Source organism: Doryrhamphus excisus, chromosome 3 (genome assembly GCF_030265055.1).
Source record: "Doryrhamphus excisus isolate RoL2022-K1 chromosome 3, RoL_Dexc_1.0, whole genome shotgun sequence".
Lineage (NCBI taxonomy): Eukaryota > Metazoa > Chordata > Actinopteri > Syngnathiformes > Syngnathidae > Doryrhamphus > Doryrhamphus excisus.
The window spans coordinates 532772-546128 of NC_080468.1; the positions used below are offsets into that span (position 1 = coordinate 532772).

General features: G+C 45.6%; 3 non-coding genes and 1 pseudogene across 3 annotated transcripts; 2 read left to right on the plus strand and 2 right to left on the minus strand.

The window, feature by feature from the left end:
* Nucleotides 1-6811: 6811 nt before the first annotated feature.
* On the plus strand, nucleotides 6812-6975 carry LOC131126788 (U1 spliceosomal RNA). Its single transcript, XR_009129306.1, has one exon. It is a non-coding gene; the product is annotated as a U1 spliceosomal RNA (small nuclear RNA).
* Nucleotides 6976-8058: 1083 nt separating this feature from the next.
* On the minus strand, nucleotides 8059-8249 carry LOC131126870 (U2 spliceosomal RNA). Its single transcript, XR_009129387.1, has one exon. It is a non-coding gene; the product is annotated as a U2 spliceosomal RNA (small nuclear RNA).
* A 918-nt stretch (nucleotides 8250-9167) lies between these two features.
* LOC131126790 (U1 spliceosomal RNA) lies at nucleotides 9168-9331 on the plus strand. The gene has a single exon (XR_009129308.1). It is a non-coding gene; the product is annotated as a U1 spliceosomal RNA (small nuclear RNA).
* Nucleotides 9332-10422: 1091 nt separating this feature from the next.
* On the minus strand, nucleotides 10423-10601 carry LOC131126955 (U2 spliceosomal RNA; annotated as a pseudogene).
* Nucleotides 10602-13357: the final 2756 nt, after the last annotated feature.

Below are 13357 nucleotides of genomic sequence, written 5' to 3' on the forward strand. Positions count from 1 at the left end.
CCAATCATTTTAAAAATACGGTAGTCTATATGGTCGTCCAAACATTATCTCATAGGGTGTTAATCCGTTGGTATTAGTAATATTGATGTACAATTTTACTAACTCCAAACATTGTGTCCATTGTCTTCCTGTTTCTTCCATACACTTTTTCAATCTATTTTTAATCGTTCCATTCATTCTTTCAATTAATCCTGCGCTTTGTGGATGATACGCACAGTGTCGTTTTAAATCAATGTGAAATGCTCTTCCAATATTATCCATTATTTGGTTTACAAAGTGTGTACCATTATCGCTGTATATCTTTTCTGGTATACCATACCTTGGTATAATATCTTTGCACAATGCTTTAGCCACTGTAATTGCATCTGGATGTTTTGTTGGAAATAATTCAATCCATTTAGAAAAAGAATCTATTATTACCAAACAGAATTTCTTCCCCTCACTTTGATTCAATTCTATAAAATCCATATGTATATGTTGGAATGGGTAATCTGCCTTTGGAAACTGACCTCTTCGTGGACGTAAGTTGCCTTGAGCATTATACTTAGCACATGTTAGACAAGCTCTACAAAAATGTTTTGAATAAGAATGAAATCCATAGGTTGTATAGATAGTAGTTATCAATCCTACCATCCCCCCTGTTGAGACATGAGATTTCCCATGACTCAATAATGCAGCCCATTTGTATAAATTTTTTGGTAGGATTGGTTTGTTTTCTGGTCAGAAATATATTCCATCATCTAAGTGCGCTCCCTTCCGGAGCCACATATCATGTTCTTGTTTGGGTGATTGTTGTTGCATGTCACGTAAAGTGGCCTTATCTAGAGCGGTGCAGGTTTGTTCGTGAGAATGCAATACTTGAACTTCACTAAATGCTGCTTGTTTTGCAATTTTGTCAGCAAATGCGTTTCCTTTGGATACATCATCAGTTCCTGCAGTATGTGCTGCACATTTACATATTGCCAATTTGTTTGGTAATTGAATGGCTTGCAATAATTCAACTAACAATCGTGCATGGGTCACTGGCTTTCCTACAGAGGTAACCATTCCCCTGTTGTTCCAATATTGAGCAAATGTGTGGGTGGTTGCATATGCATATTGACTATCCGTGTATATTGTTACATTTTGGCCTTTCATCAGTTTACAAGCTTCTGTGAGTGCAGTAATTTCAGCTGCTTGCGCAGAGTAATGTTGTGGCAATGCTTCTGCTTTTAGAATTTTGTCACGTGTAACCACAGCGTATCCTGTTCTTGTTTTTCCCAAATCATCCTTGCGTGATGAACCGTCTACAAACAGAGTATAGCCCTCACCTAAGGGCGTGTCCTGTGAATCTGGTCTACTCTTAGCTGTTTGCTCAGCCAAAGCCTGACAATCATGTGGTACACCATCTTCACTTGTTGGAATAAGGGTTGCTGGATTCAATGCTGTACATCTTTCTATTGTCAAATGTGGTTGTGACAATAGGATTGACATGCATGACAAATGTCTTGCTGGTGATAAAAAGGTCATTTTCGTTTGCAATAGCAAAGCGGAAACTGCATGTGGGACTCTTAGCACCAAAGGGTGGAAAAGTACCACATCCGCACTTGATGTTATAGCCAAGGATGCAGCAATCACTGCTCTTACACAATGTGGCATTGCGCATGCAACTGCATCTAATTTAGTTGAGTAGTATGCCACAGGGCGTAGCTTGCTACCGTGCATTTGAGTTAGAACAGATGTCATAAATTGTCCTTTGCAATCTACCATTTGGATAAACGTCTTATTGTAATCTGGTAGAGCTAACGTAGTAGTACTAACCAATACTTGTTTGAGATTGCAGAAAGCATCTTCAGCATCCGGGGTCCATTTGAGACTATCTGTCATTTTTAAATCTTCTTTATACATTAATGCCTGTAGTGGTGCAGATATTTCAGAATAATTCGGTACCCACATTCTACAATAATTGGTAAGTCCTAAAAAGGACATCATTTGTTTCTTTGTTTGTGGTTTTGGCGCTTGTAAGATAGCTGTTTTTCTATCTTCTAGAATAGTTCTTCCTCCTGCACTCAGTTGATGCCCTAAATACTTTACTTTTTCCTTACAAAACTGTAATTTTACCTTACTGACTTTATGACCTTCTTCTGCCAAATGTCTAAGTATTGCTAATGTGTCAACTTCACAGTCTTCTTTTGTTTTTGATGCTACAAGTATATCATCAACATATGTTATTATCTGACTATTTTTTGGTGGATTAAAGGTTGATAGACTTGCATTCATCACTTGAGAGTATATCGTGGGGCTTTCACAATATCCTTGAGGTAATCTTGTATATGTGTACCTTTTTCCTTGAAATGTAAACGCAAACCAAAATTGACTATCTTTATGTACTGGTATAGAGAAAAATGCATTACTAACATCTATAACTGTAAAGTATTTTGCTTCTGGTGTCAAGGAGTTTAGTAGAGTGTGTGGATCTGCGACACATGGTGCCCTCTGTATGACAGCATTGTTTACTGCTATTAAATCCTGTACCATCCTCCATCCTGTAGATGGGGGTGCCTTCTTTACAGGAAATATTGGTGTATTTACTGGAGAGTCTGTACATTCTACTATCACTCCAGCTGCCTTTAAGTCATTTATGACGGGTATTATTCCTGCTTGTGCATCTGGTTTTAATGGATATTGTTTAATGCGAGGTCTATGTTCTGTTTTAGGTCTGATTACTACTGGTTGAGCTCCTTTCACTAATCCTACGTCTGTGGGTCCCTGGGACCACAATTTAGATGGAACCTGATCAAGGAGTGCTTCTTCTGCCTCCGTAAAGTATATGGATCATTGTTGTTTTCCTGTCATGTGTACTCCCCCTTCCACATTTACTGTCCAATACAGTGTTTTCTTGAACAACCCAGTAGTTTCACTGAACCAGGTGTTCCCGCTTACTTGTACCCAATCATGTGTCTGCGTTCCTCTAGTTGCCACCTTTCCCAAATCTCTCCACTGCAATTTTCGGTTCTTGCATACTGACACATGTGGTGCAAAATATTGTTTGAAAAATCCTTTTATGTGTTGTGGTAGCTTAACACTAGCTACAGCGTTTCCACTTTGGTCATAGAATAGGGACTCTATCACTATCCTAGTAGGTGTTTCCTTTTCCAGTTTCTCCTGATATTTCACATCTGGTTTTTCTGTGAACCACATGGTGACATGTAGGTTATCTGGTGACAGAACGTCCTGAACAGTATGTACTGCAAGTTTTGCCACATTGACCAGAGACAATCCTACACAAGTAGGGGGTGTATTGTTAATGTCCAAGGAGTAGTAGTACTGAGGTACTCCCACTCCCTCAACAACATACACTGACTCTGGGCGTGTTCGTATGATAGTCAGCCCTTCAGGCGTGGGAGCTATGGTCAGTCCTAGCTCCACAAGTGCATCCCTGCCCAACAAGCTAACGGGACAATCAGGTAAGTACAAAATTTGCATTTTACATGATTTCCCATCAGGGTCTCTGAGCCAGAGTGGTTCAGTATAACGTACATGAGATACTGACCCTTGGGCTGCCCTTACCACTGCTACCTTTTGACTTATTTTCATACCTGGTACTGGTATGTTGATGGTTGTTCTACATGCACCAGTATCACAGAGGAAGTTAACTGGAGTTCCGTTTATCATTATTGTCACTTCCGGTTTTACTTTTTCTGAGAAGAGTATGTCCTGTAAGTTTAAAATCTCATCTGGTTCTAGCACAGTGTCAGCTTCGTCTGAGGCAAACGGTAGCGGTTCCTCAAGTTGAGCGCACTGTTCCTTTGCTAGTCATGCTGATATTGACTCATTTGGGGAGGAACTGTGAGTACAGTCCCGTGAGAAATGTCCAGGTTTCCCACATGTCCAACAAACATTTGGATCCCCAAAGTATGGTGATCCACCTCGTCCTCCACCTCTTCCTCGTCCACCCCGACCTCTAAACTGACCTCTTCCTCTTCCCCTGTTAACACTCCTTTGATAGTACACCTCACTTTCTCCCATGTGAAAAGTATCCTGTGCTTCTTTCTTTTGTTTGCTTTTAGTAACCTTCTCTGCGTGAGTTGCATGTGTGATATACTCTTCCAGGTTACCTGATTGAAGATTTATATAATGCTTTGCTACCCACTGACTGATCTCAGTTTTGGTACCTGCATGTAAGGCATTTTTTAGTTGTTGTTTGTAGGGGCCTGTCTCTTCATCACTATAAGGTAACCCACTGTTTGCCCTGAACACTTTTTCTAACCTAGTACGATAATCCTCAAAGGATTCGTCCGGTTTCTGTTTGCATCTACCTATCTCAGTGTAGTTTGCCTTTTTGCGGAATCTAGCAATCACTCTTTCTATGAGTGGTTCTAGTTGATGGCGTAATGCCATAGAATGTGGAGCAAATGGTCTACCATCATCATCAGCTGGAGTGTATCCCCCTTTCACATGAAACCAGTCAGGTCCCAAGAGGGTCATCCAGACCTGTTGAACTTCCGTTCCATTCAGATGGTAGGATTGTCTTAGATTATCCATTTGAGTCACACATTCAGCTATGTCCTCTTTGGGAGAGGGTATCCCCTCAAGGGCCTTCTTGATGTCATCTTTTGTCCAGGTCCTAAAGACCCTAATCGTCAAATCTTCACCACTTCGACCTGCTCTGGGATTTGGTAATTCAATGAGAGGACAAAGATCCTCAGGTAGAGGTGTATCTTCTGGTAGACGAGATGTTCCCGGAGAGAACATGTTTTCTCTACCAGTCACCATTTTCTTTGTCCAATCACCTACAGTGCCCTGTGATCTAGTAAAAGGCACATTGGGTGCAGTAGGATGTAACATAGCTGCACTAGGAGGAGAATAAAGTGGTGGTTTATCGTCTTCCTGTTTTGGTGGTTTCCAATCTAACATCTCTCTTGCCTCTCTGTACGGCCCTACATACTCATCGTCCTCTTTTCTATGAAACAACGTGGTTGTTTTATCCCGCTCCCTACATTCTTGTTCCTGTTTTCTATCTCTTTCCTGTTGCTGCCTCTCCTGTTCCTCTTTTTCTATTTTAGCCCGCCTTGCTCTTTTTTCTCCTGCCTCTCTCTGCCCTACTATTTTCATCCATACGTAAGTATGTTGAATACCTTCCTTGTTCATTTGTTTTTCCTTACAGTTGGTTTTATTTCTGATTTTTTGCTGTAAGTCTTTTATTCCTGCTGTGGATAATTTGCCGTTAAAATCGTACTGTTTTATCCAATACAGTAACGGTTTTAGTGCTTCTGGATCTTGTTTTTCTACCACTGTCCAATCTTTACATTCTAGGTTGTCTATTGCTTTTTTACGTTGTTTACTTTGCCCTTTTCCCATTTTGGCAATTTGGTCCCAACTATGATGAGTGCTCCTAGGGAGTCCTAATAGTTGGGGATGTTCTTAGTAAGGTTGTGATCAATGCCTTATTGTGGTAATTGTCAAGCTTCTACCCCGGTGAGGGCGGACAATTCTTGCCTCTGCTTCCACAATAAGTCACCACTTACACTTCTCACTGTCTTGGTATGGAGTTCGATCACCTAGTGGTAATCTTACTCCCAATCACACTCACATGTACTCATTCACACACCTTTTAACGCGTTTTCCTTTTGCCAGAGGACGCCGCCGCCCTTGCAGAATTTAACTGTATCCTTCTCAACAGGCGAGTCTGCCCTCGCGCGGACTTTAACTGGTCTTTACTTTTACCTGATAGAGTCTAGAATTGTCAGGGTTTTACACTTTGTCGCCTAACTCGTCTCCCCTTGAATACCGGTATTTTATTTCACTTCTCACACATTCCTTTTTAAGTGAAATATCTACTCACACGTCTCTGTGTTCCTGGATCTCCGTCAACCTTCGGATCCCAGCCCGAGAGGGAGGAACCAGTCCCGGAAAGGGTATTTTTGCTGTGGCCACAGACTTGCCTGGATCTCTCTCACACGCTGGAATCGTCAGGTATGTTGGAATCCGGCTCGAAGGACCAAATTAATGTCAGGGTTAAACCTAAAACATTATCACCAACTGTGAAAGAAGACACAAAGACCTGAGTATTAAACTTGCAAGGAGAGTGATCAGAAACTGTTCAGTAACATTCCTCCAACTCACTCTAAAGCAGTCTCTGCTCTCCTTTCCTTTTATTGAAGTTAGGCGTGTCCTAGTTACAAAAGATCTCAACCATATAAAAGGGAGTCTGTTCTAATTGGTTGAGACTGGTTTCAAAGCATAACTGTTTAATCATAGCAGATGTGAAAACAGAACATCCTGTTATGGAGCGTCTGCACGAAACAAGGATAAGTTTAAAGAAAAAGAAATGTAAGCCAAAATGCATGTGACTTTTCTTCATAGTAACTTGGATAATACAAAGTAAGCCTTTATATAATATATACATTTATTCCAACAATTGTTGTCTGTCTCTTCTGTATTCCTGCATTTAAGTGTTTTTTTTACAAGTGTCACAGGAGTTTGAACCTGACAACCCACTGACTCATGACGACCTCGCATGTCTACACGTGTCAGGGTTAAACATATTGGCCTCTCATGTTACATGGTGTGACTAGGCACGTGGAGTCAGTACTCCAGTCTCCCCATTGAACGTCTGCAGCAACTGCACTAAGCCACTTGCTGCCGCTGCCTTTGCTCAGAATGAAGTCACACGAGAGCCACACAGACCGACTCCTTGAGACAACCAGAGTACGTTCTCTGAATTTGGACACAGGTCCAGTGGCTGGGCTTGTTGCGAGCGACCTGATGAGACCACCACTTAGCATGTGGCATGTGCGAGAGACTCCTCCGGGCGAGACCGGTCCAATTCATACTTACCTGGCAGGGGAGATACCATGATCAAGAAGGTGGTTCACCCAGGGCGAGGCTCAGCCATTGCACATGGGCTGAGCTGACCTCTGCGAATTCCCCAAATGTGGGAATCTCGACTGCATAATTTGTGATAGTGGGGGACTGCGTTCGCGCTCTCCCCTGGTCCCGTGTTTAAAACAAGAGGCAGGTGCAGCGCCGTGCCGAGCTCCTTGGCTTGCGAGTGCAGCCGGACTCGAGCAAGAAACGACCAGGCCAGCACTACCAACGCTTGCTGGAAAGGTCTGCCCGTCCGCGGGAGACAACCAACCAACCAGCCGAGAGGCCGATCTGCTCTCAGTCAGGAAACCTCAATGAAAAACGGCAACCAGGCAGAGAAAGGGGCGTCGGCCAAGCGCCTCCACTTTACCGGCACACCGGAACCACTGGCCACAGTGGACCAGGTGGCCGTCAGAAACAACCGTCCAACTCAAGCGGAAGCGGCTCAAATTGCTGTTGTCGCTCTCAGCGGCCTTCCCAGCCGCAGAGGCAACCGCTTCGGATCTTTATGTCCAAGGAAGGCAAGCAGCGACACCCAAGATGGAAGCCACAACATTGTGGTTCATGGTAAACCTACCCGCACAGGCCAGCTCCTGCACTTTGAGTCCCTTCGCCCACTGGAACCCGAGCCAGAAGCTGTCAGAAGCGCAAACAAGAGAGCAGAAAATACCGGGTCACTCACTCACCGAGGGTGGCAGACGCACAATTTACAGGCTCTGACCGCCTGTGGCTATCCCACGTGGTTTTTTTTTTTTCCTTTTTTTGTCATAGCCAACACACAAAGGGCCACCAAACCCGACCCTGAGAAGCCAAACGGAAGACGGAAAAGCCCCTTATGCCACTGGTTTGTGGAGGAAACTTGGAAGGCCTCCACCAGACAAGATCATCGTGTCAGATTCCATCCAGCAGTTGATCAATGCGACACTCACAGGGCCCCGGGAAGCGCGCACGAAACCTGAGCATCAGGAGCCGGTGGGAGACTGCAGGAGGCAAGGCTGACAAAAAGTGGCTGACACCCTCTGGAGACCGGCTGCTGCGAGGGAAATGGGGTCCACGGAGTGCGCAGACACAGTGCCCCGCTACCACGAGCCATTTCCTCTGCAGAATTTCTGCTCAGGGGGCACCAAACGTGAGCACGTTCAGTGCATTTCTTTCAGCATCATCCACAAGATGCACCCTGCCAGAGTCTGCTGTTGCTGTTTACACAAGAAGAAGTGCACCGTTCCTGGAAGCGCTGCAATACCAGGTCGATGCGTGGAGCGGATGGCGCAAGCCCCAATCGCAGCTCCCTGTTCCAAAAAGCAATTTAATATTTAGTCCCCTGTTGGGGGACGTATCAGATATTAAACTGATAAGAACAGATACTACACTTGATCTTAGCCAAAAGGCCGAGAAGCGATGCCGATGGGCGCTCGTAGGGGAGGAGGGCACTTCCGGCATGACAAGCTAAAGGACCGGTTGCACGCATGTTCGAATAAAATGTAGACGGAACAAACATAGCGTCAGTTATCACCCTTATATCCATTCGCTTAGACAATAGAAAGTGTTTGAATGTGCTGAAGAAGAAATGTGCCCGTGACCCTGATCAGAGACCCCCAGCGAGCCCCAGGTCCTGGAGGTGCCTGGAAGCGCCAACAGCGACCCTGCAGATGTTCACGTTAATCCTGCAAGAATGTGTCAAGAAAAGAACTCGTAAAACAATGAAAGTAATTACTCTCACACACACACACACACATAGACAAACAGACACAGCTTGCACAACTGCCTCCCTCCAGTGTTGCACGACCATGCCGTAGGGGACCCCTGAAAGAGAATAAAACGAGAGGGGCGTGAACTGCATATTCACAGTGGAGCGGCATGCCACTGGGTATGTGGTTTCACTGTCCTCGCTGCGAGTAACTTTGAATATTGTTGTCTGTCTCTTCTGTATTCCTGCATTTGAGTGTTTTTTTACAAGTGTCACAGGAGTTTGAACCTGACAACCCACTGACTCATGACGACCTCGCATGTCTACACGTGTCAGGTTTAAACATATTGGCCTCTCATGTTACATGGTGTGACTAGGCACGTGGAGTCAGTACTCCAGTCTCCCCATTGAACGTCTGCAGCAACTGCACTAAGCCACTTGCTGCCGCTGCCTTTGCTCAGAATGAAGTCACACGAGAGCCACACAGACCGACTCCTTGAGACAACCAGAGTACGTTCTCTGAATTTGGACACAGGTCCAGTGGCTGGGCTTGTTGCGGGCGACCTGATGAGACCACCACTTAGCATGTGGCATGTGCGAGAGACTCCTCCGGGCGAGACCGGTCCAATTCATACTTACCTGGCAGGGGAGATACCATGATCAAGAAGGTGGTTCACCCAGGGCGAGGCTCAGCCATTGCACATGGGCTGAGCTGACCTCTGCGAATTCCCCAAATGTGGGAATCTCGACTGCATAATTTGTGATAGTGGGGGACTGCGTTCGCGCTCTCCCCTGATCCCGTGTTTAAAACAAGAGGCAGGTGCAGCGCCGTGCCGAGCTCCTTGGCTTGCGAGTGCAGCCGGACTCAAGCAAGAAACGACCAGGCCAGCACTACCAACGCTTGCTGGAAAGGTCTGCCCGTCCGCGGGAGACAACCAACCAACCAGCCGAGAGGCCGATCTGCTCTCAGTCAGGAAACCTCAATGAAAAACGGCAACCAGGCAGAGAAAGGGGCGTCGGCCAAGCGCCTCCACTTTACCGGCACACCGGAACCACTGGCCACAGTGGACCAGGTGGCCGTCAGAAACAACCGTCCGACTCAAGCGGAAGCGGCTCAAATTGCTGTTGTCGCTCTCAGCGGCCTTCCCAGCCGCAGAGGCAACCGCTTCGGATCTTTATGTCCAAGGAAGGCAAGCAGCGACACCCAAGATGGAAGCCACAACATTGTGGTTCATGGTAAACCTACCCGCACAGGCCAGCTCCTGCACTTTGAGTCCCTTCGCCCACTGGAACCCGAGCCAGAAGCTGTCAGAAGCGCAAACAAGAGAGCAGAAAATACCGGGTCACTCACTCACCGAGGGTGGCAGACGCACAATTTACAGGCTCTGACCGCCTGTGGCTATCCCACGTGGTTTTTTTTTTTTTTTTTCCTTTTTTTGTCATAGCCAACACACAAAGGGCCACCAAACCCGACCCTGAGAAGCCAAACGGAAGACGGAAAAGCCCCTTATGCCACTGGTTTGTGGAGGAAACTTGGAAGGCCTCCACCAGACAAGATCATCGTGTCAGATTCCATCCAGCAGTTGATCAATGCGACACTCACAGGGCCCCGGGAAGCGCGCACGAAACCTGAGCATCAGGAGCCGGTGGGAGACTGCAGGAGGCAAGGCTGACAAAAAGTGGCTGACACCCTCTGGAGACCGGCTGCTGCGAGGGAAATGGGGTCCACGGAGTGCGCAGACACAGTGCCCCGCTACCACGAGCCATTTCCTCTGCAGAATTACTGCTCAGGGGGCACCAAACGTGAGCACGTTCAGTGCATTTCTTTCAGCATCATCCACAAGATGCACCCTGCCAGAGTCTGCTGTTGCTGTTTACACAAGAAGGAGAAGTGCACCGTTCCTGGAAGCGCTGCAATACCAGGTCGATGCGTGGAGCGGATGGCGCAAGCCCCAATCGCAGCTCCCTGTTCCAAAAAGCAATTTAATATTTAGTCCCCTGTTGGGGGACGTATCAGATATTAAACTGATAAGAACAGATTTATTTTTTTTTTTTGAAACTGTTTATTGACACTAATACAAAATTTCACCACATTTCATTATTTTTTGAAAACTGCCCTTTGAAAAAAAAAGGTAAAATACACACCACATTTAATATAAAGGTGTTCAATTAACTTTTTTTTTTGTTAAAAACGAGTGCTGTGGGCAGTAAAATGTGTAAAATTTGTACAAAACATTTTAAAATATCATAAAAAAGAAGCTTCAATGTCTTCTGCTCTACAGGAGCGCAGTGAGTCCTTATCAATAGTCTCTACATCCCACTCTCCCAGACAGCTAATCTCCAGGACACTGTCAGGGTACCCTCAGATCCTTATCCTTCTTCTCTTTCTCCTCCTTCTTCTCTCGGAGCGTCAGGCTGCCGCTGCCGAGACCTTTTCAGTGAAGCTCTGGGTGCCACCTCCGGGTGGGCACAGACGATTCTTCTTTGTGGCTGTGTCCTTGGCCCGCCGCTTGCAGCTGTGAGGGTTGCTGCAGCCATTCGGATCACAGCCACGGGGGGGATCTGTCTGTGCCTCCTTACCAGCAAGTTGCGGGAGGTCCAGATGGCGTCTTTGATGGCGGCGAGGGCGAGCCACTGCTTTCCGAAGTCTTTGTCGGTTGACTTCTGGTGGCTCACCCCGTACAGCACAAGCTGTTCATTTAGGACCTCCCTTGCTGGCAAGTCCGGGAAATTTAGGTCGCCGGCTGTCGCCCACAGGTCTACGGCAGCACTGCACTCCCAGAGGAGGTGCCTCACCGACTCTGGTGCGCCACAACGCGGTCGGGGGCAAGTTGGGTTCGCTGACATTCCTCGGGAGTGCATAACAGACCTGACTGGGAGGATCTCGTGGGCCACCATCCATGACAGGTCCCGAAGTCTGTTTGGGAGAGCAGGATGGTTCACATTGCGCCAAACCGATGTGGGCTCGCCGAAAGCAAGCCCGCGCACTGGGCTCACTGGGTCCCGCTCCTGCACAACAGAAATGACAGAGCGATGATTTTTTAAAATGTCTAATGTTTGTCTTTCTAAATTAAAATGTTTTAAAAAAGTCCTTATAAATATATATGCCGGTGGTAAGTTAAAAGCCACAGGTATCGTTAGATCTGTTGGAATCATTTTTAGTTTTCTTAAGTAGGAGCCCATCCAGTATCGTACCAAGGCTTTGGTCTTGGGAGTACTGGATGAGCCCACTGCATTTTCCAGGTGCAATGCTATATATCTTGCGCCTAAAAACAGTTTCAGATCTGGTATTGCTTTTCCACCTTTTTCTTTTGCCTTTTTGAGAGTATCTCTTCTCACTCTCTCCCACTTGGAGCCCCAAAGGAAATAAAAAATGGCTCGATCTAGTTCTAAAAGCACATGTCTTTTGGGGATAAAAACAGAGCTGATCAGTAAAAGCAAAGGTAAAATCACAGCTTTTATGATTAAAACCTTTCCCTCTAAAGTCAGTTGTCTTAGTCCCCAAAAGCCCAGTCTTTGTCTCACTTTCCCTACCACGTCTCCCCAGTTGGTTTCCCCTCCCCCTTCCTTGCCAAATTTAATTCCCAGTATTTTTTGGTCAGTCTGTGTCACAGTCAGGGGAAGTCCTATTTTCTCTGTTGCCGTCCAGGGTCCGTAAAATTGGGCTTGGGTCTTATCCCTATTGAGTTTGGACCCAGAGGCCCCTCCAAACCAGTCAGTCAGGTCCAGTGTTCTGTTAACTGATGTAATATTTGTGCATAAAATGTTAAAATCGTCCATGTATAAAATGCATTTTGTCGTCAGTCCCCCTGGAATAGTCACCCCGTTGATCCATTTGTCCCTTCTCAAAATCTGTGCCAGGGGTTCTATACATAAAATATACAGGAGGGCAGATAACGGACATCCCTGACGGACGCCACAGTTGATTTTAACTGCTTTTGTCAGATTCCCGTTAAGCACAAATTTGCTGGTAATATCCTGGTACAGCAGTCCCACCCACGCTACGAACCTTTTTGGAAAACCCACTTTTTGCAGTACCCTAAAAAGGTACTGGTGCGAGACCCGATCAAAGGCTTTCTCAAAGTCTAAATTTAGTACTACTAGCCGAATATTTCTGTCTCTCGCAAGACAGATGGTGTCACGGATCAGCATGAGGCTGTCTGTGATCTTCCTCCCAGGGATGGCACAGGTTTGATCCGGGTTGATCAAGTCGTCTAAAACCATGGTCATACGTGTGGCTAAAAGTTTGCTAAAAAGTTTACAGTCACAGTTTAGAAGGGTGATCGGTCTCCAGTTTTTCAAGTCGGTCTTGTCTTTAGTTTTGTAAAGGAGTGTCACTATCCCTACTCTAAAACTGTCAGGTAGTCGGCTACTTTGGTCAAATTCATTAAAAACAGTGAGTAAGTCTGGTGCTAAAATGTCCCAAAAAGTTAAATAAAATTCCAAGGGAAGTCCATCCTCCCCGGGGGACTTCCCTTTCTTAAAAGCCCTGATACATTTATTTAACTCTTCGTGACTAAAATCCTGTGTTAAAACTATGTTTTCATCCACTGTTTTTTCCATAAAATCTAGTGCTCTTGAGATGACCTCTGGGTTTGTATTTTTGATTTCATATAGTTCTTGGTAGAAGAATTCTACCGTTTCATTTATCTCATTTTTTGTCTCCACCATGTACCCGTCTTTGTTTTTTAATTTAAAAATACCTCCTGCTTTGCTCATAATCTTTTTAAAGAAGTACCGGGTACATTTTTCTCCTTCTTCAATTTCTTTTTCCTTACTCCTTAGAAGCACCCCTTTACTTTTAATTTCCGCTAAGGCAGC